Source organism: Nycticebus coucang, chromosome 21 (assembly GCF_027406575.1).
Source record: "Nycticebus coucang isolate mNycCou1 chromosome 21, mNycCou1.pri, whole genome shotgun sequence".
NCBI lineage: Eukaryota > Metazoa > Chordata > Mammalia > Primates > Lorisidae > Nycticebus > Nycticebus coucang.
Window position 1 is genome coordinate 10,580,846 of NC_069800.1, and position 27,611 is coordinate 10,608,456.

General features: G+C 40.7%; 1 pseudogene; it reads right to left on the reverse strand.

Moving 5' to 3' along the window:
* Positions 1–27,611, reverse strand: part of LOC128573455 (sphingosine-1-phosphate phosphatase 1-like) — a 53,840-nt pseudogene that overhangs the window by 17,585 nt on the left and 8,644 nt on the right.

Below are 27,611 nucleotides of genomic sequence, written 5' to 3' on the forward strand. Positions count from 1 at the left end.
GACTAGATGGTGCAAAAGACCTTATGACTGTTACATCTTCAACGTGAAAAGTTAAATATACGTTTACCAACTCATTGACCAATCAGACCTTTTTTATTTTATTTTAATTTTTTGAGACAGAGTCTCACCATGTCACCCTGGGTAGAGTGCTGTGGCATTACAGCTCACAGCAACCTCAAACTCTTGGCTTAAGTGATTCTCTTGCCTCAGCCTTCCAAGTGGCTGGGACTACAGGTGCCTGCCACAATGCCCAGCCATTTTTTGGTTGTAGTTACCATTGTTTGGCAGGCCTGGGCTGGATTCCAATCCGCCACCTCCGGTGTATGTGGCTGGTGCTGTAACTACTGATCTACAGATGCCAAGCCCAATCAGACCATTTTGTAACTATGCATTGAGCCTTGCTTAGAAAGATGTTGAAGTTCTGTTAAGCTTCCCCAAACCTTGTCTATATAAGTGACTCCAAACTTCTACACTTTGTAACACTGAAATCTATTATTTGGAATCTGTGCTTCCTGGCTGGCTGTCCTTAAGCTTTGTGCTTGCATAAACTCTAAACTTAATTGTTTTTTTCTGAGTATCTGTATTTAACATCGACAACAGCAATGTCTACTTTTTATTTCAATTAGATAATTTTTGCTTTTGAGAAAGAGAAGTGACTCAGAGCAAGCTGAGAAATGTGAAGTATGCAAAATGTATCAGGCCCAGAAAGATATGAGCATGAGACTTCAGTTATATCCCCTGTACCCATGCTTGTTGGTAATTGTTTTAAGTAATTTATTTTTTCTTTCCTACCCAGTAGTTTCCAGACTAGCTGATAAATGTCTTAAATGACACTACAAGTTGCACAAGTGTGACCCTGACCCGCTATCTTTATGCTCCTGGAATTTTTGACACAGAGAACTTCAGTAGCTTATGTTATTTTAACAAACCAATATAAATTCTTGGTAAACAACTTAGAAAATACTCTCGTCTTTTTTTTTTTTCTTTAAAAACTTATCTGTAATTACTGCTAACCAGAGCATCTATTTAGAGTAACTTCCTATGACTTCCTGGCTGCAGTCCCCAACATTGGCCCAATAAACTCTCTCTACTTATGTTAATGTTTGCCTCTGTTTCTTCCTTTAGCTCAATATTTCCTGCCTTTTGTTGTGCTAGGGGTTTAGTAATTTTGTTATTCTTTCAAAATAACCAACTTTTCATTAATTTTTTCAATTGTATATCCATTTTCCATCACTCTTTATTTTTTCTTTTCCCCTTTTGAGTATAATTTGCTACTTTTTAAATAGGCTATTGGATAAGTGACTTTTAAGCTAAGTATTCATTTGAGGATTTCACGCTGTCCCCCAAGCTGGAGAGCAGTGGCATCATCATAGCTCTCAGCACCCTCAAGTTCCTGGTCCACAATCGACCCTCCCACCTCAGCCTCCCTAATAGCTGGGAGCCCAGGCTCACACCACCATGCCCAGCTGATTGGATCACTACGTTGTTCAGATCGCACTTTTTTTTTTGGTGACAGAGTCTTGCTTTGTCATCCTCAGTAGAGTGCCCCGGATTCATAGCTCACAGCAACCTCAAACTCTTGGGCTCAAGTGATCCTCTTGCCTCAGCCTCCCAAAAAGTTGGGAGTACAGGGGCCCACCACAACATTCAGCTATTTTTAGATTTGGGGTCTTCCTCTTGCTCAGGCTGGTCTCAAACTTGTGAGCTAAGGCAATTCATCCTCTTTGGCCTCGCAGAATGATAGGATTACAGGTCTGGGAAAGTATTTTATGAGGAGGACCCCCCCCGGGCAATTGAAGCTGGTTCAAAAATACACCACTGGGACCTGATCAAACTAAAAAGTTTCTGCACAGCCAAGAACAGAGTAAGTAAAGCAAGCAGACAGCCCTCAGAATGGGAGAAGATATTTGCAAGTTATGTCTCCGACAAAGGTTTAATAACCAGAATCCACAGAGAACTCAAACGTATAAGCAAGAAAAGAACAAGTGATCCCATTGCAGGCTGGGCAAGGGACTTGAAGGGAAACTTCTCTGAAGAAGATAGGCGCACGGCCTACAGACATGAAAAAATGAACATCACCCTTAATCATCAAAGAAAGGCAAATCAAAACTACTTTGAGATATCATCTAACTCCAGTAAGATTAGCTCATATCACAAAATCCCAAGACCAGAGATGTTAGCGTGGATGTGGAGAAAAGGAAACACTTCTACACGCTGGTGGGAATGCAAATTAATACATTCCTTTTGGAAAGATGTTTGAAGAACACTTAGAGATCTAAAAATAGATCTGCCATTCAATCCTGTAATTCCTCTACTAGGTATATATGCAGAAGACCAAAAATTACATTATAACAAAGATATTTGTACCAGAATGTTTACTGCAGCCCAATTCATAATTGGTAAGTCATGGGAAAAGCCCAAGTGTCCATCGATCCACAAATGGATTACTAAATTGTGGCATATGTACACCATGGAATATTATGCAGCCTTAAAGAAAGATGGAGACTTTACCTCTTTCATGTTTACATGGATAGAGCTGGAACATATTCTTCTTAGTAAAGTTTCTCAAGAATGGAAGAAAAAGTATCCAATGTACTCAGCCCTACTATGAAACTAATTTTCATATGAAAGCCATAACCCAGTTATAACCTAAGAATAGGGGGAAGGGGGAGACTGAGCAGAGGGCGGGGGGAGGATGGGCAGTGGGAGGGTAATTGGTGGGATTACACCTGCGGTGTATCTTACAAGGGTGCATGTGAAACTTAGTAAATGTAGAATATAAATGTCTTGGCACAATAACTAAGAAAATGCCAGGAAGGCTATGTCAACCAGTGGGATGAAAATATGTCAAATGATCTATGAAACCAGTGTATGGTGCCCCATGATCGCACTAATGTACACAGGTATGATTTAATAATAAAAAAATAAAATAAAGAATGCTAGGATTACAGGCATGAGCCACCACACCCAACCAGATTGAACTTTAAAATTATTATGTTGCACTTAAAACTATATTTTCCAAGTATTTCACAAATTTTATCTAGTCAAAATAGTTTTAAATTTCTCCTATATTTTCTTCTTGTTCTTCTTCCATTTGTTTTGGGAACTATTCTGCTCAATTTCCAAACATTTGAGAATTTTAAAATCATCTTGTCAGAAGAGTTTTGATGCTCTACATAGTAAGTTAACCATATATCAGAACTGTGACTAACATCTTTTGCTTATTTTATGTTTATTTGTTGGTTGGTTGGTAAGTATTAATAGCCTATTGACTCTGCAGTAAAATACTGTATCTACTCTCTGTGAAGCAAGTGTTGTATCTGGCAGACACTGTAAAATTCCCACTGTGCTCCCATCTGTCATATTTCCATGTAACTTCAGGCATAGGGAAACATTCAAAAGCTCACAAACAATTTTCTGGAGAGATTTCTTTTTCCTATTCTGTTAACAAATATGACGGGGGGGAATTGAACACAAAAAGTTCTTATTTATCTTTGTAATTCCTTGTATAGAGAAATGTCTTGAGTATTACAATTTTTAAATTGAAACATTATTATACTTTCTGTTTTGAAGAACTGGATCACAAAAAGGGCTGATATGTGAAAGAGAGAAAGGAAATTGGAGACTAACTGCCTTCTATCCTCAGAACAAAGCTGGTTCTGAAATGAAAACAGAACACAGGTCACAAAGAGTGAAAGGGCTCATCAAAAGAAGCTCAAATGGGCTCAGCACAGTAGCTTTGTGGTTAGGACTCCGGCCACATATACCTGGGCTGGCTGGTTTGAGCCCAGCCCTGGGCCTACTAAACAACAATGACAACTACAACAACAACAACAATAACAAAACAGCCGGGCACTGTGCTGGGCGCCTGTAGTAACAGCTACTTGGGAGGCTGAGGCAAGAGAATCCCTTAAAGCTGAAGAGTTTGAGGTTGCTGTGAGCTGTGATGCTACGGCACTCTACTGAGGGCTACATAGTGAGACTCTGTCTCAAAAACAAAAACCAAAACAAAACAAAACTCAAATAAACAGGTTTACAGGAAAATTAAAAGTTTTTTTATGGGGCTGCTTTTTACAAATTTGCCATTCTTGAGGAGGCTCTGGATGCTTCTAGATCTTGCTGAATCCTCCTTTTTCTTTCTTTCTTTCTTGCTTTTTTTTTTTTTAGAAAACGAGTCTCTTTCTGTTGCCCAGCATAGAGTGCAGTGATATCATCCTACCTCACAGTAACCACCTCAAACTCCTGGGGTTCAAATGATCCCAGAGTAGCTGGGACTAGGGCGGCTAATTTTTTTTAATATTATTATTTGTACAGACAGTGTGTAGGGGGTGTCTCATTCTTGTTCAGGCTGGTCTCCAACTTCTGAGCTCAAGGAATCCTCCCACCTTGGCCTCCAAGAGTTTTAGGGTTACAGGTGTGAGCCACTGCACTGCCCAAATCCTCAATTCTGCACAACAAATTCCATCTTGATTTCCCTTTGAAGGAAATTATCTTGGAATAAAATCAGTCTGGATAATCTGGTGGTGTCTTCTGTTAGAAGAAAGAATGAAACATGCCATCCTGGGGCTAAAGAACTTTAGTGAAAGACCACTTTTCAAGTACAACAGTGACATCTAGTGGAAGAAATACTTCAGTAATTTACCAAATAGAAGAATTAAATATTTTTTTTTCTTATTATTATTTTATTTTATTTTATTAAATCATAGCTGTGTACGTTAATACAATCGTGGGGCACCATGCACTGGTTTTATATACAATTTAAAATATTTTCATCAAACTGGTTAACATAGCCTTCCTGGCATTTTCTTAGTTATTTTGTTAAGACATTTATATTCTACATTTAGTAAGTTTCACATGTACTCTTGTAAGATGCACTGTAGGTGTGGTCCCACCAATCACCCTCCCTCCACCCATCCTCCCCCCTCCCTCCCCTTCCTCTTCCTCTTCCCCATATTCTTAGGTTATAACTGGGTTATAGATTTCATATGAAAGCCATAGATTAGTTTCATAGTAGCGCTGAATACATTGAATACTTTTTCTTCCATTCTTGAGATACTTTACTAAGAAGAATATGTTCTAGCTCCATCCATGTAAACATGAAAGAAGTAAAGTCTCCATCTTTCTTTAAGGCTGCATAATATTCCATGGTGTACATATGCCACAATTTATTAATCCATTCGTGGGTCCATGGGCACTTGGGCTTCTTCCATGACTTGGCAAGTATGAACTGGGCTGCAATAAACATTCTGGTATAAATATCTTTGTTATAATGTGATTTTTGGTCTTCTGGATATATACCTAGTAGAGGAATTATAGAATGGAGTGGCAGGTCTATTTTTAGATCTCTAAGTGTTCTCCAAACATCTTTCCAAAAGGAATGTATTAGTTTGCATTCCCACCAGCAGTGTAGAAGTGTTCCCTTTTGTCCACATCCACGCCAACATCTCTGGTTTTGGGATTTTGTGATGTGGGCTAATTTTACTGGAGTTAGATGATATCTCAAAGTAGTTTTGATTTGCATTTCTCTGGTGATTAAAGATGATGAGCATTTTTTCATATGTCTGTAGGCCATGTGCCTGTCTTCTTCAGAGAGGTTTCTCTTCAAGTCCCTTGCCCAGCCTGATATGGAATCACTTGTTCTTTTCTTGCTAATACATTTGACTTCTCTGTGAATTCTGGTTATTAAACCTTTGTCGGAGACATAACCTGCAAATATCTTCTCCCATTCTGAGGGCTGTCTGCTTGCTTTACTTAATGTGTTCTTGGCTGTGCAGAAGCTTTTTAGTTTGATCAGGTCCCAGTAGTGTATTTTTGATGCTGCTTCAATTGCCTGGGGGACGGGGGTCCTCCTCATAAAATATTCGCCCAGGCTGATTTCTTCAAGAGTTTTCCCTGCACTTTTTTCTAGTATTTTTATAGTTTTTTATCTTAAGTTTAAATCATTAATCCAGTGAGAGTCTATCTTTGTTAACGGTGAAAGGTGTGGGTCAAATTTCAGTCTTCTACAGGTCACCAGCCAGTTCACCCAGCACCATTTATTAAATAGGGAATCTTTTCCCCACTGAATGTTTTTTTTTTTTTTTTAAACATTTTTTTTTTTTTTTTATTGTTGGGGATTCATTGAGGGTACAATAAGCCAGTTACACTGATTACAATTGTTAGGTAAAGTCCCTCTTGCAATCATGTCTTGCCCCCATAAAGTGTGACACACACTAAGGCCCCACTCCCCTCCCTCCGTCCCTCTTTCTGCTTCCCCCCCATGACCTTAATTGTCATTAATTGTCCTCATATCAAGATTGAGTACATAGGATTCATGCTTCTCCATTCTTGTGATGCTTTACTAAGAATAATGTCTTCCACTTCCATCCAGGTTAATACGAAGGATGTAAAGTCTCCATTTTTTTTAATGGCTGAATAGTATTCCATGGTATACATATACCACAGCTTGTTAATCCATTCCTGGGTTGGTGGGCATTTAGGCTGTTTCCACATTTTGGCGATTGTAAATTGAGCTGCAATAAACAGTCTAGTACAAGTGTCCTTATGATAAAAGGATTTCTTTCCTTCTGGGTAGATGCCCAGTAATGGGATTGCAGGATCGAATGGGAGGTCTAGGTTGACTGCTTTGAGGTTTCTCCATACTTCCTTCCAGAAAGGTTGTACTAGTTTGCAGTCCCACCAGCAATGGAAAAGTGTTCCCTTCTCTCCACATCCACGCCAGCATCTGCAGTTTTGAGATTTTGTGATATGGGCCATTCTCACTGGGGTTAGATGATATCTCAGGGATGTTTTGATTTGCATTTCTCTAATATATAGAGATGATGAACATTTTTTCATGTGTTTGTTAGCCATTCGTCTGTCGTCTTTAGAGAAAGTTCTATTCATGTCTCTTGCCCATTGATATAAGGGATTGTTGGCTTTTTTCATGTGCATTAATTTGAGTTCTCTATAGATCCTGGTTATCAAGCTTTTGTCTGATTGAAAATATGCAAATATCCTTTCCCATTGTGTGGGTTGTCTCTTTGCTTTGGTTATTGTCTCCTTAGCTGTACAGAAGCTTTTCAGTTTAATGAAGTCCCATTTGTTTATTTTTGTTGTTGTTGCAATTGCCATGGCAGTCCTCTTCATGAAGTCTTCCCCCAGGCCAATATCTTCCAGTGTTTTGCCTATGCTTTCTTTGAGGATTTTTATTGTTTCATGCCTTAAATTTAAGTCCTTTATCCATCTTGAATCAATTTTTGTGAGTGGGGAAAGGTGTGGGTCCAGTTTCAGTCTTTTACATGTAGACATCCAGTTCTCCCAACACCATTTATTGAATAGGGAGTTTTTCCCCCAAGGTAAGTTCTTGTTTGGTTTATCGAAGATTAGGTGGTTGTAAGATGTTAGTTTCATTTCTTGGTGTTCAATTCGATTCCAAGTGTCTATGTCTCTGTTTTTGTGCCAGTACCATGCTGTCTTGAGCACTATGGCTTTGTAGTACAGACTAAAATCTGGTATGCTGATGCCCCCAGCTTTATTTTTGTTACTAAGAACTGCCTTAGCTATACGGGGTTTTTTCTGGTTCCATACAAAACGCAGAATCATTTTTTCCAAATCTTGAAAGTACGATGTAGGTACTTTGATAGGAATGGCATTCAATAGGTAGATTGCTTTGGGAAGTATAGACATTTTAACAATGTTGATTTTTCCCATCCATGAGCATGGTATGTTCTTCCATTTGTTAATATCCTCTGCTATTTCCTTTCTGAGGAGTTCATAGTTTTCTTTATAGAGGTCCTTCACCTCCTTCGTTAGGTATATTCCTAGGTATTTCATTTTCTTTGAAACTATGGTGAAGGGAGTTGTGTCCTTAATTAGCTTCTCATCTTGACTGTTGTTGGTGTATACAAAGGCTACTGACTTGTGGACATTGATTTTATATCCTGAAACATTACTGTATTTTTTGATGACTTCTAGGAGTCTTGTGGTTGAGTCTTTGGGGTTCTCTAAGTATAAGATCATGTCATCGGCAAAGAGGGAGAGTTTGACCTCCTCTGCTCCCATTTGGATTCCCTTTATTTCCTTGTCTTGCCTAATTGTATTGGCTAGAACTTCCAGCACTATGTTGAATAGTAAAGGCGACAGAGGACAACCTTGTCTGGTTCCAGTTCTAAGAGGAAAAGCTTTCAGTTTAACTCCATTCAGTAAAATATTGGCTGTGGGTTTGTCATAGATAGCTTCAATCAGTTTTAGATATGTGCCACCTATGCCTATACTCTTCAGTGTTCTAATTAGAAAAGGATGCTGGATTTTATCAAATGCTTTTTCTGCATCTATTGAGAGGATCATGTGATCTTTATTTTTGCCTCTGTTAATATGGTGGATAACGTTTATGGACTTGCGTATGTTAAACCAGCCTTGCATCCCTGGGATGAAGCCTACTTGATCATGATGAATGACTTTTTTGATGATAAGCTGTAATCTATTGGCTAGGATTTTGTTGAGAATTTTTCCATCTATATTCATGAGTGAGATTGGTCTGAAATTCTCCTTTTTGTTTGGGTCTTTTCCTGGTTTTGGTATCAGGGTGATGTTTGCTTCATAGAATGTCTTGGGAAAGATTCCTTCTTCCTCAATTTTTTGGAATAATTTCTGCAGTACAGGAATAAGCTCTTCCTTGAAGGTTTGATAGAATTCTGCAGTGAAGCCATCTGGACCAGGGCATTTTTTAGTTGGAAGCTTTTTTATTGTTTCTTTGATCTCAGTGCTTGAAATTGGTCTGTTCAGGAGGTCTATTTCTTCCTGGCTAAGTCTAGGGAGAGGGTGTGATTCCAAATATTGATCCATTTCCTTCACATTGTCAAATTTCTGGGCATAGAGTTTCTGGTAGTATTCAGAGATGATCTCTTGTATCTCTGTGGGATCAGTTGTTATTTCCCCTTTATCGTTTCTGATTGAGGTTACTAGAGATTTTACTTTTCTATTTCTAGTAAGTCTGGCCAATGGTTTATCTATTTTATTTATTTTTTCAAAAAACCAACTCCTTGTTTCATTAATTTTCTGAATGATTCTTTTGTTTTCAATTTCATTGATCTCTGATTTGATTTTGGATATTTCTTTTCTTCTACTGAGTTTAGGCTTAGATTGTTCTTCTTTTTCCAATTCCATAAGATCTCTTGTGAGACTGTTGATGTGCTCTCTTTCTGTTTTTCGAATGTAGGCATCTAAAGCGATGAATTTTCCTCTCAAAACTGCTTTTGCAGTATCCCACAGGTTTTGGTAGCTTGTGTCTTCATTGTTGTTATGCTCAAGGAAGTTAATGATTTCCTGTTTTATTTCTTCCTGCACCCATCTGTTATTCAACAGAAGATTGTTTAATTTCCATGCCTTTGGGTGGGGTCGAGCATTTTTGTTAGAGTTGAGTTCCACCTTTAGTGCCTTATGGTCTGAAAAGATACAAGGTAAAATTTCAATTCTTTTGATTCTGTTGATATTTGTTTTGTGTCCCAGGATATGATCAATTTTGGAGAATGTTCCATGGGGTGATGAGAAGAATGTATATTCTTTATCTTTGGGATGGAGTGTTCTATATGCGTCTATCAAGCATAGTTGTTCTAGGGTCTCATTTAAATCTCTTATATCTTTGTTTAATTTCTGTTTAGAGGATCTGTCCAACTCTGTAAGAGGTGTGTTAAAGTCCCTTGTTATGATGGTATTATCAGATATCATATTGCTCAGACTGAGTAAGGTCTGCTTCAAGAATCTGGGAGCATTTAAATTGGGTGCATAAATATTTAGAATTGAAATGTCTTCTTGTTGTAGTTTTCCCTTGACCAATATAAAGTGACCATCTTTGTCTTTTTTGACTTTAGTTGCTTTAAATCCACATGTATCTGAAAATAAGATTGCAACTCCTCTTTTCTTCTGAATTCCATTTGCCTGAAAAATTGTCTTCCATCCCTTGACTCGGAGCTTTAATTTGTCTTTTGAAGCCAGGTGTGTTTCTTGCAGACAGCAAATGGATGGCTTGTGTTTTTTAATCCAGTCAGCCAATCTATGTCTCTTCAGTGGGGAATTCAAGCCATTAACATTTATGGAGATAACTGATAAGTGTGGTAGTATTCTATTCGTCTTATTTGGTGAGAGTCCATTGCTTAGTTTTATCTTTTGCATCAGTGTGGAGGTTAGGCTCTGTCCTTTGATTTCTGAGTTCTTACTTTGCTGCTGAACCATTGTGGTGGTCAGTGTGCAGAACAGGTTGAAGTATTTCCTGTACAGCTGGTCTTGTTGTGGCGAATTTCCTCAATGTTTGTATATCCATAAATGATTTGATTTCTCCATCAATTTTGAAGCTTAGCTTAGCAGGGTACAGAATTCTGGGCTGAAAATTGTTCTGTTTAAGTAGATTAAAGGTAGATGACCATTGTCTTCTTGCTTGGAAAGTTTCATTAGAGAAGTCTGCGGTCACTCTGATGGATTTGCCCCTGTAGGTCAACTGGCGCTTACTCCTGGCAGCTTGCAGAATCTTTTCTTTTGTCTTGACTTTGGACAGGTTCATCACAATGTGTCTTGGAGAAGCTCGGTTAGAGTTGAGGCGACCTGGGGTCCGATATCCCTCTGAAAGCAGTGTGTCAGAATCTTTGGTGATGTTTGGGAAATTTTCTTTTATAATATTCTCTAGTATGGCTTCCATTCCTCTTGGGCATTCTTCTTCCCCTTCTGGAATTCCTATAACTCGTATGTTGGAACGCTTCATAAAGTCCCATAATTCTGACAGTGAACGTTCTGCTTTCTCTCTCTTCTTTTCTGCCTCTTTTACTATCTGAGTTATCTCAAAAACTTTGTCTTCTACCTCTGAAATTCTTTCTTCTGCATGGTCTAACCTGTTGCTGATACTTTCCATTGCATCTTTAAGTTCCCTGATTGACTGTTTCATTTCCTTCAGCTCTGCTATATCCTTTTTATATTCTTCATATCGTTCATCTCTGATTTGATTCTGTTTTTGGATTTCCTTTTGGTTATTTTCCACTTTATTAGCAGTTTCCTTCATTGTTTCCATCATTTCTTTCATTGTTTTCAACATGTGTATTCTAAATTCCCTTTCTGTCATTCCTAACATTTCTGTATAGGTGGAATCCTCTGCAGTAGCTACCTCATGTTCCCTTGGCGGGGTCGTTCTGGACTGGTTCTTCATGTTGCCTGGAGTTTTCTGCTGATTCTTCCTCATGAGTGATTTCTTTTATCTGTTTCCTTGCCCTAGTTTTCCTTTCACTTCCTCTTGCTCTTTAAGATCTTGTGCCTGTGGACTAAGGGTTACAGGACCAGAAGGGTGAGAAGATTGAAGAGCAAAAAAGGGATGAAAGAAAGGAGGACCGAGTGCTAGAAAAGAAAAAAAAAAAAAAAAAGAAAGATAGAGAAAGGAGAGGGGGTGGGGATAAGGAATATTGACAAAAAGAAGAGAGGCACAGAAAGAGGGAGACAGGGAATATAGGTGTACAGTAGGGTACTTTGACACAACCTTAAAAAACCCCACCTTCTGGGGGTGCCCCAGTTGGGTGGTTCCCTTGAGGTCAGCAGCTCTTTGCTAACCTGATCAGACACAGTACCCCACCTCCACCAAGTAGAGAGGAAAGACAAAAATGCTATAAATCAAACCAAAACAAGCAAACAGAAAACTTTTCGGGGATACAATGGGGTGAAAAACCAAATGGTAGCGGTAGAAACACTAGCAAAAATGAAGTTGTAGTTATTAAAAAAGGCAGCAATGGGAAATTATAATTAAACTAGAAAAATTGAGAAAGAAAAAGGGATCTGTATGGAAAAGATTGAAATTAAAAAACAAAAGAGCATCAACAACGTCAAAATAAACAAAAAAAAAAAAAGAAAAAAATACACAACCAAAAACAAAGCAGTTTGTATATGTTATTGAATATTGTCTGGGCAACACGTGGTCTTGTGGGGTATGAGATGTTAGTCACAGTTCTGATACGACTGGAGGCAGCTGATTTCTCAAACCCCAGCAGGTAGACAACCTAAATCTCTCTTCAGCCCACTTAAAAGGCACTTTGAACTTGTAAACTTGCTGAGCAGAAGCTTTCCCAGCTTTCTTGCTGGAATCACTGCTGAAGTGGCTATCCACTTACCCAGGGTGCCAAAACCGGTCTCACTCTGCCCCTGAGGGTTAGGGCTGCAAGGCGGCTCAGACCCCACCCTTAGGCTACTTGGTTGCTGGGTTACCAGCTCCCACCCGTTTCTAGCTCTGCGACCCTGAGGGCGGAGCTTGCCGGGGCAGATCACTGACAATGGATCTGTGTGACCCACCGCCAAACACTATTAGCTCCGTCTGGCTCAGCGGCTCAGACTGGGGCCCTGGACAACGGCCAAAGTTCTCCGCACTCCCGCTCAGGCCTTCCCCAAGGCAGTTCAACTCAGTGCCAAGTCCAAGGACATCAAAACAGTTCACAGGTAAGGCCTTTCTGGTTTGCAGTCTCGCTGCTACTGAACTTACAGTTGTGGGCGGGTTTAGACGGATTGAACACACGCGACCACTTGCCGGTTTTCCACTGTTTTAGTCCTCCTCTTGGGGTCCAGAAGTCTCTCGCTGACTCCCTGTAGCCTCATAGGAGTGATGATAGGCAGTTCCCACCAGGCAGAGATGCCTAGAGTCCTATCTCCCCCGACTCATGGTGCCCAGATGCAAGGAAGCTGTTACTCGGCTGCCATCTTCCTGGCGACGACCAGAATTAAATATTTTTTGTTTCTGTTGGTTAGAAAAAATATGCTTTAATTGCTAAAATTCTTATATTTCCTTCTTTCTATTTTTAAAGTGTTTATACTGACTTTTCTTCTTGATGATTTTTTATCCATGTATTTGTTTTGAAATAAATACTGGAGAAATTTTAAAAAAGAAAAAAATACATTATTTTATTTTATGACAGAGTCTCACTTTGTTACCCTTGGTAGAGTGCCACAGCATCATAGCTCACAGCAACCTCAAACTCTAGTTCTCAAGTGATCCCCTTGCCTCAGCCTCCCAAGTAGCTGGGACTACAGGTGCCTGCCAGAGCTGGGCTATTTTTTTTTTATTTTTTTCATCAGATCACTTGAATTTTATTTTATTTTTTATTAAATCATAACTGTGTACAGTGGTCTTTTTTTCCAGAGATGGGATCTCGTTCTGGCTCAGGCTGGTGTTGAACTCATAAATTCAGGCAATCTAACTGTCAGCCTCCCCAGAGTGGTAGGAATACACATGTGAGCCACCAAAAAAATATGTTTTAAAAAGAGGTGCTTTTTTGGGGGGGTGGAGGGAGGTGGCAGCGCCTGTGGCTCAAAGGAGTAGGGCACCAGCCCCATATGCCAGAGGTGGCGGGTTCGAACCCAGCCCTGGCCAAAAACTGCAAAAAAAAAAAAAAAAAAAAAAAAAAAAAGATGTGCTTTTTAATAAATGCTTGTTTGTTTCCTAACTATAGGTCAGTGCACGGATAGAAAAAGTTTCTGGTCCAGGTGTGGTGGCTCACACCTGTAATCCTAACACTCTGGGAGGCTGAGATGAGAGAATCCCTCGAGTTCAGGACTTTGAGACCAGTCTGAACAAAGTGAGAACCCATCTCTACTAAAAATATAAAAACTTGCTGGGTGTGGTGGTAGTTTAGTGGATAGGGTGCTGGCCACATACAACGAGGCTGGCGGGTTCAAACCCAGCCTGGGCTAGATAAAACAGCAACAATGACAACTGCAACAACAACAAAAAAAGTCAAGCATTGTGGCGGGTGCCTGTAGTCCCAGCTACTTGGGAGGCTGAGGTAAGGGAATCACTTAAGCCCAAGAGTTTGAGGTTGCTGAGAGTTGTGATGCCAAGCATTCTGTCTAGGAAAAAAGAGGGGAGGGAAGGGGAGAAGATGGAAAAGAAAAGAAAAAGTTTCTGACACTTATACTAACAAGGCTCTAGTGACCCATGCGACCAGGACCTTCGTCCCTATGTTCAGCAGGATATTGGGTAATATTTGGCATCCACAGAACTTATTTGGGCCAGGGAACAAGTCTGCTCCTAGCCACCTTCCTTCCCTTCAGTAAAACTCTGATCAATTTTCATCACACTGGTCAACACAGCCTTCCTGGCATTCTCCGAGTTATTGTGCTAAGACATCAAATGTGTCAAACGGTATATGAAGCTAGTGTATAATGCCCCATGATCATATCAATGTACACAGTTATGTTTTAATAAAAAAATTAAAAAAAAAAACTCTGATCAAGTTTTTTGACAGTGGCCATGGAGACTATGGGTGGGGCTTTGACTATCCCCCTCAACAATGTTTAGAGATAATGATGACATTGTAGCTAGTGGCCTCTGAGTGGAGGTTTTTCCAAGCTTCTTGGTCCGCTTTTAAAGAATCTGGGTACTTAGAATTAATGTTCTCTCTCCCATTTTCATACTTCGTATGGTTGTTTTAGAACTGTCAAGGGTGGCGAAATTGTAAAACCACAATGTAAATGATATAATTAGCCAAAGTTTATGCAGGGTGGCAGAGATAGTTGACAAGCCAGTTAATGCTGGTTCTCGTCTGTGGTTATCAGCTCCTGGGTGAGCTTCTGCCTCAGGGTGTACATAGGCTTGAGTTCAGAAGGGGAGAAAGGAATTCAAGTAAAATTTCTACATAGATACATACGAGAATAAGAGGAGTTTAATTTGCTATCTCCTCAAGCAAATAAAAGAAGATTAAATAAACAAAGCCTGTTAGTAAGTTCTATGTTGTTCTTTATTCTCTTTCATGTTCGGTCTTGCTAAGAAGTCCTAGGAAATTGCCTTGCCCTTCTCTAGCAGACATGGCTGCTTCTTATGTTTAGAAGAATCCTGAGGAGGACAGAAAGCTCCCATTTGTTCAGCGTCCACTATGAGCTAAGATTTTACACACAGTAACTCAGACCATGCTTCTTATGCACCATCCTGATGTGTAGACTTTTTTTTTTTTTGTAGAGACAGAGTCTCACTTTATGGCCCTTGGTAGAGTGCCGTGGCCTCACACAGCTCACAGCAAACTCCAACTCCTGGGCTTAAGCGATTCTCTTGCCTCAGCCTCCCGAGTAGCTGAGACTACAGGCGCCCGCCACAACGCCCGGCTATTTTTTGGTTGCAGTTTGGCCGGGGCAGGGCTTGAACCCGCCACCCTCGGTATATGGGGCCGGCGCCTTACCGACTGAGCCACAGGCACCGCCCTCGTTTTTGTTTTTTAAAGACAGGGTCTTGCTTTGTTGCCCAAGCTGGAGTGCTGTTATGCAATCATAGCTTATTGCAGTCTGGAACTCCTGGGCTCAACAGTGCTCCCATCTGAGCCTCCTTAGTAGCTGGGACTACAGGTACACACTACTGTGTCCAACTAATTAAAAAATACATCATTTTTGAAAGATGGAGACTTTTACATTTTTTGTATTTACCTGGATGGAGTTGAACATTCTCTTTCGTAAAGTATCTCAAGAATGGAAACGCAAGCGCCCTATGTAGTCATTACTAATTTGAAACTAGCAGATGAACAATGATAGGCCCACATGAGAGAAAAACACAATTAAATTCAAGTGGGGGTGGGGGAATGGGGGAGGAGACTCAGTAAGTTCCTACCTAACCACAAAATGTAAGGGTATGTGGCCAGCTACAACTTGGATGCTACCTAAGAAATGCAAACAAATGAAATACAACTGTATGTACGCTTTTATTAATCTGAAATTTAAAAATCTTTTAAATTTTTTTTGAGGCAGAGTCTTACTCTGTTGCCCTGGGTAGAGTGCTGTGGTGTGATCATAGCACACAGCAACTTCAATGTCTTGGGCTCGGGGGATCCTCTTACCTCAGCCTCCTGAGTAGCTGGGACTACAGGAACCACAGGTGCTTGCCATGACACATGAGAGATTAAGGAGCAAAAATAAGAAAATATTCTGAGAGGTGAACCGAAGGAAATTGGAGTCCAGATTCTGTGTGGGCAACGTGGCCTTTATTCCACTCAGGTGCGAGTGAGCTGAGTTCGAAAAAGAGGTCAGCATGTGGGTTAAGGTAGATGGGAATGTAAAAATTTGGGGCTGTAGGGACTGCCATATTCATTTCTTCCTGGGCAGGATGTTCTGTTTGGGTGTTCTATTTGGGCGAGTCCTTACGTTTTGCACTCTCAACAACCAACTAGTTTTTCTACTTTTAGTGGAGCTTGGGTTCTCACTCTTGCTCAGGCTAGTCTCCAACTCCTGGACCCCAGTAATCTACCTGCCTTGGCCTCCCAGAGTGCTGGGATTGTAGGCCTGTGCCACCATGCCTGGCTGGGAGCAACAGTTTCAAGGAGAACTCTCTGGGTGATCCTCTGAGTTTTTCTTGATTTTTCCAATGAAGTTTCTGTGAATCCCAAAGTGGAGTCCGGGCTGTGCCCCTGAAGTCGTTATGTTCCAACTTTGGCTTTAAAGCTCCAAGGTGTGAACTCCAGCTGCTGGGATTCACATGTGCAAAGCTGTGCAAGTCCATGCTGGGTACTCTGGGGTCATCTACAGAGGAGCATTACAATTAGACCCTTACTATTCCTGTCTCAGTCCTTCTTGCCTTCATCTCCTTTATTGATTGAGTTCCTTCATCTTATGGGTGAATAAAAAAGGAAAAACTAGGGTGAGGATGCTTCTTTTCATAGTTTGAGTAAATAAAGGAGGGGTAAGAATTTAAAACTAAGAGTTCAAAGGAAGTTTGTGGCCACGCTAACCCTCACTCTAGTGCAGTGGTTCTCAATCTTCCTAATGCCGCGGCCCTTTAATACAGTTCCTGTGATTATAAAAATCTCCTCTTTTCTTTTTTTGGAGACAGAGCCCCAAGCTGTCACCCTGAGTAGAGTGCCGTAGAATCACAGCTCACAGCAACCTCCAACTCCTGGGCTTAAGCAATTCTCTTGCCTCTGCCTCCCAAGTAGTTGGACTACAGGCGCCCGCCACAACGCCTGGCTATTTTCTGTTTCTAGCTGGATTCGAACCTGCCAGCTCTGGTGTATGTGGCTGGTGCCTTAGCCGCTTGAGCTACAGGCACCAAGCATCAAAAAAAAATCTCCTCTTTTCAATGTTCATTAACTTTCTTATCACCATGCCTGCTCAGAGGCTAGGACACCAGCCACATACAAAGGAGCTGGTGGGTTCGAATCCAGCCCAGGCCTGCCAAATGAAAGGAAAAGTAAGTGAAGCACCTTATTACTTAAAATATTAATAAATAAATAATTTTGGAGAGTGACTGTTCTGGTGATAAGAAAGTTGTTTGTTTGTTTTTTGAGACAGAGTCTCAAGCTGTCACCCTGGATAGAGTGCCGTGGCATAACAATTCACAGCAACCTCAAACTCAAATTCTTGGGCTTAAGTGATTCTCTAGCCTCAGCTTCCCAAGTAGCTGGAACTACAGGTGCCCGCCACAATGCCCAGCTATTTTTTTGGTTGTATGTGTCATTGTTGTTTGGCAGGCCCAGGCCGGGTTCGAAGCCACCAGCCTGGGTGTGTGTGGCCAGTGCCTACCCACTGAGCTATGGGCAACGCAAGAGGAGTAATTTTAAATAAAATTTACACAAACAGGCTCAGTGCCTGTAGCTCAGTGAATAAGGGCTCCAGCTACATACACCAAGGCTGGTGGGTTTGAGCCCAGCCAGGGCCTGCTAAACAACAATGACAACTGCAACCAAAATATAGCTGGGCATTGTGGCAGGCACCTGTGGTCCCAGCTACTTGGGAGGCTGAGGCAAGAGAATCACTTAAGCCCAAGAGTTTGAGGTTGCTGTGAACTGTGATGCCACAGCACTCTACTAGGGTGATGTAGTAAGACTCTGTCTCAAAAAAAAGGATATATTGGATATTTACCTCTACCTCCAAGATACATCAGTTTAATTGGCACTTTTGGATAACATTACTAACAACTGTTTGCGTAATTTTTTTTTTTTTTGGAGGCAGAGTCTCACTATGTCACCCTCAGTAGAGGGATATGGCATCACAGCTCACAGCAACCTCAGACTCTTGGGCTTAAGTGATTCTCTTGCCTCAGCCTCCCAAGTAGCTGGGACTACGGGCGCCCACCACAATGCCTGGCTATTTTTTGTTGCAGTTGTCGTTGTTGTATAGCAGGCCCGGGCTGGGCTCAAACCTACCAGCCTCAGTGTACATGGCTGGTGCCGTAACCACTGTGCTACAGGAGCCCAGCCAATATATCCTCTTTTTTGAAGGAATGATCTGTAACTTGTTGTGATCAATTAATTGTAAACTCCCCAGGCCTCAGCCTGGCCAAGAGAATTGAGATGTAACAGATGTAAATATTGTGCCAGTTAGGAACGAGTTTGGTTGTCCATGGTGAAAGCTAAGTGTATGAAAGGTTGACCAGATACGTGATATTCAGAGTGTGACAGTCCTCCAACTGATCAGACACTACTTGGGGGGTAGTGTTCCCACTGTAGGAGGGTGGGCATCTAAGACCTGCTCTTAGGAGGTTGTTAGGATGGTGAGAGGACTCAAAATCATGCCTATGAAAAATACTTGAAGAAACAGATTTCTCCCCATGGCACTACGGAAGGCAAAAATAGAGCCAACTGCCTCTTTTTCCGGCTGGAACCATGGGGGCTGTTGAAGAGAAGAAAAAGAAGGTTCCTGCTGTGCCAGAAACCCTTAAAAAAAAAGCGAAAGAATTTCGCAGAGCTGAAAATCAAGCGTCTGAGAAAGAAGTGTGCCCAAAAGATGCTTCGAAAGGCAAGGAGGAAGCTTATCTATGAAAAAGCTAAGCATTATCATAAAGAATATAGGCAGATGTACAGAACTGAGATTCGGATGGCTAGGATGGCAAGAAAAGCTGGCAACTTCTATGTACCTGCAGAACCAAAATTGGCATTTGTCGTCAGGATCAGAGGTATCGATGGTGTGAGTCCAAAGGTCCGAAAAGTGTTGCAGCTTCTTCGCCTTTGCCAGATCTTCAATGGAACTTTTGTTAAGCTCGACAAGGCTTCCATTAACATGCTGAGGACTGTAGAACCATGTATTGCATGGGGGTACCCAAATCTGAAGTCAGTAAATGAGCTAATCTACAAGTGTGGTTATGGCAAAATCAATAAGAAACGAATTGCGTTGACTGATAACAGTTTGATTGCGCAGTCTCTTGGTAAATATGGCATCATCTGCATGCAGGATCTGATTCATGAGATCTATACTGTTGGAAAACGCTTCAAAGAAGCAAATAACTTCTTGTGGCCCTTTAAGTTATCATCTCCATGGGGAGGGATGAAGAAAAAAACAACCCACTTTTTACAAGGTGGAGATGCTGGTAACAGGGAAGATAAAATCAATAGGCTTATTAGAAGAATGAACTAAGGTATCTGCCCTGATTGTTTTTGTAATCTGGTCAGTTAATAAACAGTAACTGCTTTCAAATTGAAAAAAAAAAAAAATAGAGCCAACTGATAGATACCACAGAAATGCAGATTTTAGCTCGAATTGAGGAGTTATTCATGCTAGAACACTCCCAAAATAAAATGAGTTGTTGGAGGAAGTAGTTAAATTTCTAGTAGTAGTAAAAGTAATAGCCTTCCAACAGCTTAAGAAAAGCACAGCCCATGGAAATAGGACATAGCCAGATGTGAAATGTTTCAGGCAGCCCTATTCACTTAGGCTTGTCCTGTTCTGACTCAATTTGCAGTAGCCTCCATCCTGGAATGCTTGTTCACTGTAAAATTTGGTTCCCACTTTTTCTTAAAAAATTAAAGTGTTAGAAGAGTTAAAAGAAAAAAAAAGAAAGGCCATAATTTATTGAAGATTTACAGTGTACCAATTACTATTCTAAATAGTTTACATGAATTAACTGATTGTATCCTCCAAAATCATCCTAGAAAAGAAGGGCGGTGCCCATAGCTCAGTGGCTAGGGCACTGGCCACATACACCGAGGCTGGTGGGTTCAAACCCAGCCTGGGCCAGCTAAAAAACCAACAGTGAAAATTGCTACAACAACAACAACAAAAAATAGCCAAGCATTGCGGCAGATACTTGTAGTCCCAGCTACTTGGGAGGCTGAGGCAAGAGAATCACTTATGCCCAAGAGTTTCAGGTGATTGTGAGTTGTGACACCATAGTACTCTACTCAGGGCAACAGCTTGAGACTCTGTCTCAAAAAAAAAAAAAAAAAAAAAAAAAAGAAAATCCTAGAAGGAAGTATTATTATCCTCAGTTTAACTATAAGGAAACTGGGCATGTTTCTCACCTTTTGGCTACGATCAAGTGAAGATAAGGAAACTGGGTCTGGGTGCAGTGGCTCAGGCCTGTAATCCCAGTACTTTGGGAGGTCAAGGCAGGAAGACCACTTGAGGCCAGGAGTTTTAGACCATCCTGAGCAACAAAGCAAGACTCCAGCTCTATACAAAAAGAAAAAAGAGAAAAAAGGGGAAACTGAATTTATTTGCCCAAGGCCAGGCAGCTAGAAAATGGCAAATTTGAATCCACAGAGTCTGACTCTAAAGCTTGAGTTCTATCTATCATTTATTTATTTCTGTGACACAAGGTCTAGCTTTATTGCCCAGCTTGCAGTGAGCTGTGGTCTGGCTTGACAGACAGGTCTCATGCCAGACCACAGCTCACTGTAACCTCCAACTTCCACACTCAAGCAATCTTCCTGCCTCACCTTCCCAAGTAGCTGGGAGGTACAAGACACCACTCCCAGGTAATTTTTTATTTTTATTTTTTAGAGACCGGTGTCTTCTTTTTTTGTCTTAGGCTGATGTTGAGCTCCTGGCTTCAAATGATCTTCCTGCCCTGGCCTCCCAAAGTGCTAGGTTTACAGATATCAGCTGCCATGCTCAGTGTATTTTTAATTTTTATTTTTGTTTCTATTTGTTTGTTTGTGGAGATAGGATCTCCATCTGTTGTCTAAGCTAAAGTACAGTGGCATCATCATAGCTCACAGCAACCTCAAACTCCTGGGCTCAAGCGATCCCCCTATCTCAGCCTCCTGAGTAGCTGGAACTACAGGTGCACCTTACCACATCTGCCAACTATTTCTACTTTTTGTAGGTATGTGGTCCTCCTTGTGTTGCTTAGGCTGGTCTTAAACTCCCAGCCTCAAGTTATCCTCCTGCATCAGCCTCCCAGGTAGCTGGAATTACAGGTGCTTGGGCCACCATTCCTAGTCCAAATCCTATTCAAGTAAAGGCTTGTAGACTAATGATAGGGGTGGGGTGGGGTGAAAGGTGTGCTGGGAGATCAGTTCTGGCTAGGATGAAATTTACATGAGACTAATAGCTACATTTGTTGGACATTTATTGTGTGTCAGGCATTGGACTAAGGATCTCACATACATTAAGAGATAATACAGTAAAGCACCTGTCTGAGGGTTGAGTACATTATAATACTCAATTTACTACTCGCTGGTAAGTTACTACTGTGATCACTTCTAATCCTCTCTACAACTATATTAGATGGGTTTTAGTGTATCCACTTTGTTAATGGAGAAGTGAAGTCTTGAGAGATTAAGTAAATCACCCAAGGTGAAACAGCCAGTTATTCCTGCAGCCAGCAAATGAACTCAAATCCATCTGCCTGAACCTATAACCCTATCCTATGCACTTTACCCTGCTTCCCCTCGAGCACCCACTCTTCCAACGTGGAAGTTTTGTGGTTCTCTGAAACCAGACAGAAAATGATAACTTTAACTTGAAAAAAGAAGTCTACACAAACTTAGATAAATCTTACAAATTAGTAGAACATTTAGCTATTTGAAGTTAAATCACAAATAGTATGACAAATGTATATCACAAGTACAAGGAAATTGCATCGTTTTTGTCTTTTAATTTTCAAACCCTCTTATTTATCAGCTACAGATAGTCTTCCTGGTTCTTCTCTTTCCAGGTGCCAATAAATGAAGAGAAACTCAGTGTCAGAACAGTGATTATGAAAGTTAAATGGCCCCGAAGGATCAGAAGTGAATAAAAAAGGCTTAGGGGCTACGACTTAAAAGCCTTTGAAGAAAAAAGGACTTGACACCATAATTGCAGTCTCCTGCAGAGGGTTGAACTGTAATTGTGTTCTCTGCCTTAAGTGAGCAGCTGGAAAAGGCTGCTTGGTCTGTTAGAGGTACAGAGAAAAGTCCAGCACTGGTCTACGTAGATATACATGGAAACTGGCCAACAGGCTGGGCACAAATGGTGAAGAAGTAAACCAAGAAAAATCAAACCCAAAGCCTCTGCTACAAGTGCATGAGTACAAATGTGGCCTTCAAGGTGAAGAAACCCCAAGTCAAAAATCTGGCCCATATTGTCCCAATATGTTCATATTATGCATATTTTCAGGCTTGTCAGAAGTCCCCATTTATAGCATGTTCTTCCTATAGACAAAGCTCCTTTAGGCTGTGGCTCATGCCTATAATCCTAACACTCTGGGAAGCATAGGATGCCTTGAGCTCAGGAGTTCAAGACCAGCCTGAGCAATGGGCTAGACGGGTGTTATGGCAGGTGCTTGGCGTCCCAGCTACTCAGGAGGCTGAGGCAGGAGGATCACTTGACCCCAGGAGTTTGAGGTTGCTGTGAGCTAGGCTGATGCCATGGCACTCTAGCTTGGGCAACAGAGTCAGACTATCTCAAAAATAAAGAAATAAAACAAAAATTCAGATAGAACCAGAGAAACAAACCCATGGGGACTTAGCAGAGCCAAATTAGAAACGATTCCATAAGGACCTTTCATAAATAGAACACATAGAATTCCCACAACAAATAACTCAGAGGAGGAACTCAGTCAAAAACAAGAAAGGAAGCAATATCTACAAAAGTCAACAGAGCCAACCATAAATGTAACAAAACACCAGACACTGAAGGAGACCAACGATATGAAAGTGTATTTAGGAAACAGTAGGGACTCTGACGAGGGGGCTGGAAAGAACATTATAGAAAAGAACAGAGAGAGAATGAGAGATGTGATTTAAAAAAAAATCCAGAAGGTAGTGCAAAAAGGAAAAAGAATACTATGTGAAAGAAAATTTAAGGAATATAAAAACCAGAATGCCTCTAGTAAAAACTTCTAGAGGAGATGTAGAGAGAATGGAAGATAAATATTCAGAGACAAATAATAATGGAGAATTTTCCCAGACATGAATCCTACGATTAAAAATTCTAGTTACTTAGAGGCGGAGCAAGATGGCAGCCGAGTAACAGCTTCCTTGCATCTGGGCACCATGAGTCTGGAGAGATAGGACTCCAGGCATCTCTGGCTGGTGGGATCTGCCTATCATCACCCCTGAGAGGATACAGGGAGTCAGCGAGAGACTTCTGGACCCCAAGAGGAGGACTAAAACAGTGGAAAACCGGCAAGTGGTCGCGTGTGTTCAATCCGTCTAAACCCGCCCGCAACTGTAAGTTCAGTAGCAGAGAGACTGCAAACCAGAAAGGCCTTACCTGTGAACTGTTTTGGTGTCTTTGGACTTGGCACTCAGCTGAACTGCCTTGCAGAGAGCCTGAGCGGGAGTGCAGAGAACTTTGGCCTTTGTCTAGGGCCCCAGTCTCAGCCAGACGGAGCTAAAAGTGTTTGGCTCTGGGTCACAGGCAGCCATTGTGGGCAATCTGCCCCGGCAAGCTCCGCCCTCAGGGGCGCAGAGCTAGAATTGGGTGGGAACTGGTAACCCAGTGACCAAGTAGCCTAAGGTGGGGTCTGAGCCGCCTTGCAGCACTAATGCTCGGGGGCAGAGGGAGACCAGTTTTGGCACACAGGGTAAGTGGATAGCCACTTCAGCAGTGATTCCAGCGACAAGCACTTCCCTGGGAAAGCTTCTGCTCAGCAAGTGAACAATTTCAAAGAGCCTTTTAAGTGGGCTGAAGAGAGATTTAGGGTGTCTACCTGCTGGGGTTTGAGAAACTAGCAGCCTCCAGTCGTATCAGAACTGTGATTAACATCTCATACACCAGAAGACCACGTGTTGCCCAGACAATATTCAATAACATATATACTGCTTTGTTTTTGGTTGTGGTTGGTTTTTTTTTGTTTGTTTGTTTTGTTTTTTGGGGTTGGTGGTTTTTCTTGTTTATTTTGATGTTGTAGATTGTTGTTTTGTTTTTTAAGTTCAACCTTTTCCATACAGATCCTTTTTCTTTCTCAATTTTGCTAGTTTAATTATAATTTCCCATTGCTGCCTATTTCAATAATTAGAACTTCATTTTTGTTAGTGTTTCAACCGCTATTATTTGGTTTTCCACCCAATTTTATCCCGTAAAGTTTTCTGTTTGCTTGTTTTGGTTTGATTTATAGCATTTTTGTCTTTCCTCTCTACGTGGTGGAGGTGGGGTACTGTGTCTGATCAGGTTAGCAAAGAGCTGCTGACCTCAAGGGAACCACCAAACTGGGCACCCCCAGAAGGTGAGTTTTTTTTAAGGTTGTATCAAAGTACCCTACTGTACACCTATATTGCTCTGTCTCCCTCTTTCTGTCCCTCTCTTCTTTTTGTCAATATTCCTTTTACCCACCCCATCTCCTTTCTCTGTTTTTCTTTTTTTTTCTTATCACTCGGTCCTCCTTTCTTTCATCCCTTTTTTGCTCCTCAACTTTCTCACCCTTCTGGTCCTGTAACCCTTAGTCCACAGGCACAAGAACTTAAAGAGCAAGAGGAAGTGAAAGGAAAATTAGGGCAAGGAAACAGTTAAAAGAAATCACTCATGAGGAAGAATCAGCAGAAAACTCCAGGCAACATGAAGAACCAGTCCAGAATAACCCCGCCAAGGGACCATGAGGTAGCTACTGCAGAGGATTCCACCTATAAAGAAATGTTAGGAATGACAGAAAGGGAATTTAGAATACACATGTTGCAAACAATGAAAGAAATGATGGAAACAATGAAGGAAACTGCTAATAAAGTGGAAAATAACCAAAAGGAAATTCAAAAACAGAATCAAATAAGAGATGAACAATATGAAGAATATAAAAAGGATATAGCAGAGCTGAAGGAAATGAAACAGTCAATCAGGGAACTTAAAGATGCAATGGAAAGTATCAGCAACAGGTTAGACCATGCAGAAGAAAGAATTTCAGAGGTAGAAGACAAAGTTTTTGAGATAACTCAGATAGTAAAAGAGGCAGAAAAGAAGAGAGAGAAAGCAGAACGTTCCCTGTCAGAATTATGGGACTTTCTGAAGCGTTCCAACATACGAGTTATAGGAATTCCAGAAGGGGAAGAAGAATGCCCCAGAGGAATGGAAGCCATACTAGAGAATATTATAAATGAAAATTTCCCAAATATCACCAAAGATTCTGACACACTGCTTTCAGAGGGCTATCGGACCCCAGGTCGCCTCAACTCTAACCGAACTTCTCCAAGACACATTGTGATGAACCTGTCCAAAGTCAAGACAAAAGAAAAGATTCTGCAAGCTGCCAGGAGTAAGCGCCAGTTGACCTACAGGGGCAAATCCATCAGAGTGACCGCAGACTTCTCTAATGAAACTTTCCAGGCAAGAAGACAATGGTCATCTACCTTTAATCTACTTAAACAGAACAATTTCCAGCCCAGAATTCTGTACCCTGCTAAGCTAAGCTTCAAAATTGACGGAGAAATCAAATCATTTACGGATATACAAATATTGAGGAAATTCGCCACAACAAGACCAGCTCTACAGGAAATACTTCAACCTGTTCTGCACACTGACCACCACAATGGATCAGCAGCAAAGTAAGAACTCAGAAATTAAAGGACAGAACCTAACCTCCACACTGATGCAAAAGATAAAACTAAGCAATGGACTCTCACAAAATAAGACGAATAGAATACTACCACACTTATCAATTATCTCCATAAATGTTAATGGCTTGAATTCCCCACTGAAGAGACATAGATTGGTTGACTGGATTAAAAAACACAAGCCATCCATTTGCTGTCTGCAAGAAACACACCTGGCTTCAAATGACAAATTAAAGCTCGGAGTCAAGGGTTGGAAGACAATTTTTCAGGCAAATGGAATTCAGAAGAAAAGAGGAGTTGCGATCTTATTTTCAGATACATGTGGATTTAAAGCAACTAAAGTCAAAAAAGACAAAGATGGTGACTTTATATTGGTCAAGGGAAAAATACAACAAGAAGATATTTCAATTCTAAATATTTGTGCACCCAATTTAAATGCTCCCAGATTCTTAAAACAGACCTTACTCAGTCTGAGCAATATGATATCTGATAATACCATAATAACAGGGGACCTTAACCCTCCTCTTACAGAGCTGGACAGATCCTCTAAACAGAAATTAAACAAGGATATAAGAGATTTAAATGAGACCCTAGAACAACTGTGCTTGATAGATGCATATAGAACACTCCATCTCAAAGATAAAGAGTATACATTCTTCTCATCACCCCATGGAACATTCTCCAAAATTGATCATATCCTGGGACACAAAACAAATATCAACAGAATCAAAAGAATTGAAATTTTAAGTTGTATCTTCTCAGACCATAAGGCACTAAAGGTGAAACTCAACTCTAACAAAAATGGTCGACCCCACCCAAAGGCATGGAAATTAAACAATCTTCTGTTGAATAACAGATGGGTGCAGGAAGAAATAAAACAGGAAATCGTTAACTTCCTTGAGCATAACAACAATGAAGACACAAGCTACCAAAACCTGTGGGATACTGCAAAAGCAGTTTTGAGAGGAAAATTCATCGCTTTAGATGCCTACATTCGAAAAACAGAAAGAGAGCACATCAACAATCTCACAAGAGATCTTATGGAATTGGAAAAAGAAGAACAATCTAAGCCTAAACTCAGTAGAAGAAGAGAAATATCCAAAATCAAATCAGAGACCAATGAAATTGAAAACAAAAGAATCATTCAGAAAATTCATGAAACAAGGAGTTGGTTTTTTGAAAAAATTAATAAAATAAATAAACCATTGGTCAGACTAACGAGGAATAGAAAAGTAAAATCTCTAGTAACCTCAATCAGAAATGATAAAGGGGAAATAACAACTGATCCCACAGAGATACAAGAGATCATCTCTGAATACTACCAAAACTCTAGGCCCAGAAATTTGACAATGTGTAAGAAATGGATCAATATTTGGAATCACACCCTCTCCCTAGACTCAGCCAGGAAGAAATAGAGCTCCTGAACAGACCAATTTCAAGCACTGAGATCAAAGAAACAATAAAAAAGCTTCCAACCAAAAAATGCCCTGGTCCAGATGGCTTCACTCCAGAATTCTATCAAACCCTCAAGGAAGAGCTTATTCCTGTACTGCAGAAATTATTCCAAAAAATTGAGGAAGAAGGAATCTTCCCCAACACATTCTATGAACCAAACATCACCCTGATACCAAAACCAGGAAAAGACCCAAACAAAAAGGAGAATTTCAGACCAATCTCACTCATGAACATAGACACAAAAATTCTCAACAAAATCCTAGCCAATAGATTACAGCTTATCATGAAAAAAGTCATTCATCATGATCAAGTAGGCTTCATCCCAGGGATGCAAGGCTGGTTTAACATACGCAAGTCTATAAACGTTATCCACCATATTAACAGAGGCAAAAATAAAGATCACATGATCATCTCAATAGATGCAGAAAAAGCATTTGATAAAATCCATCATCCTTTTCTAATTAGAACACTGAAGAGTATAGGCATAGGTGGCAC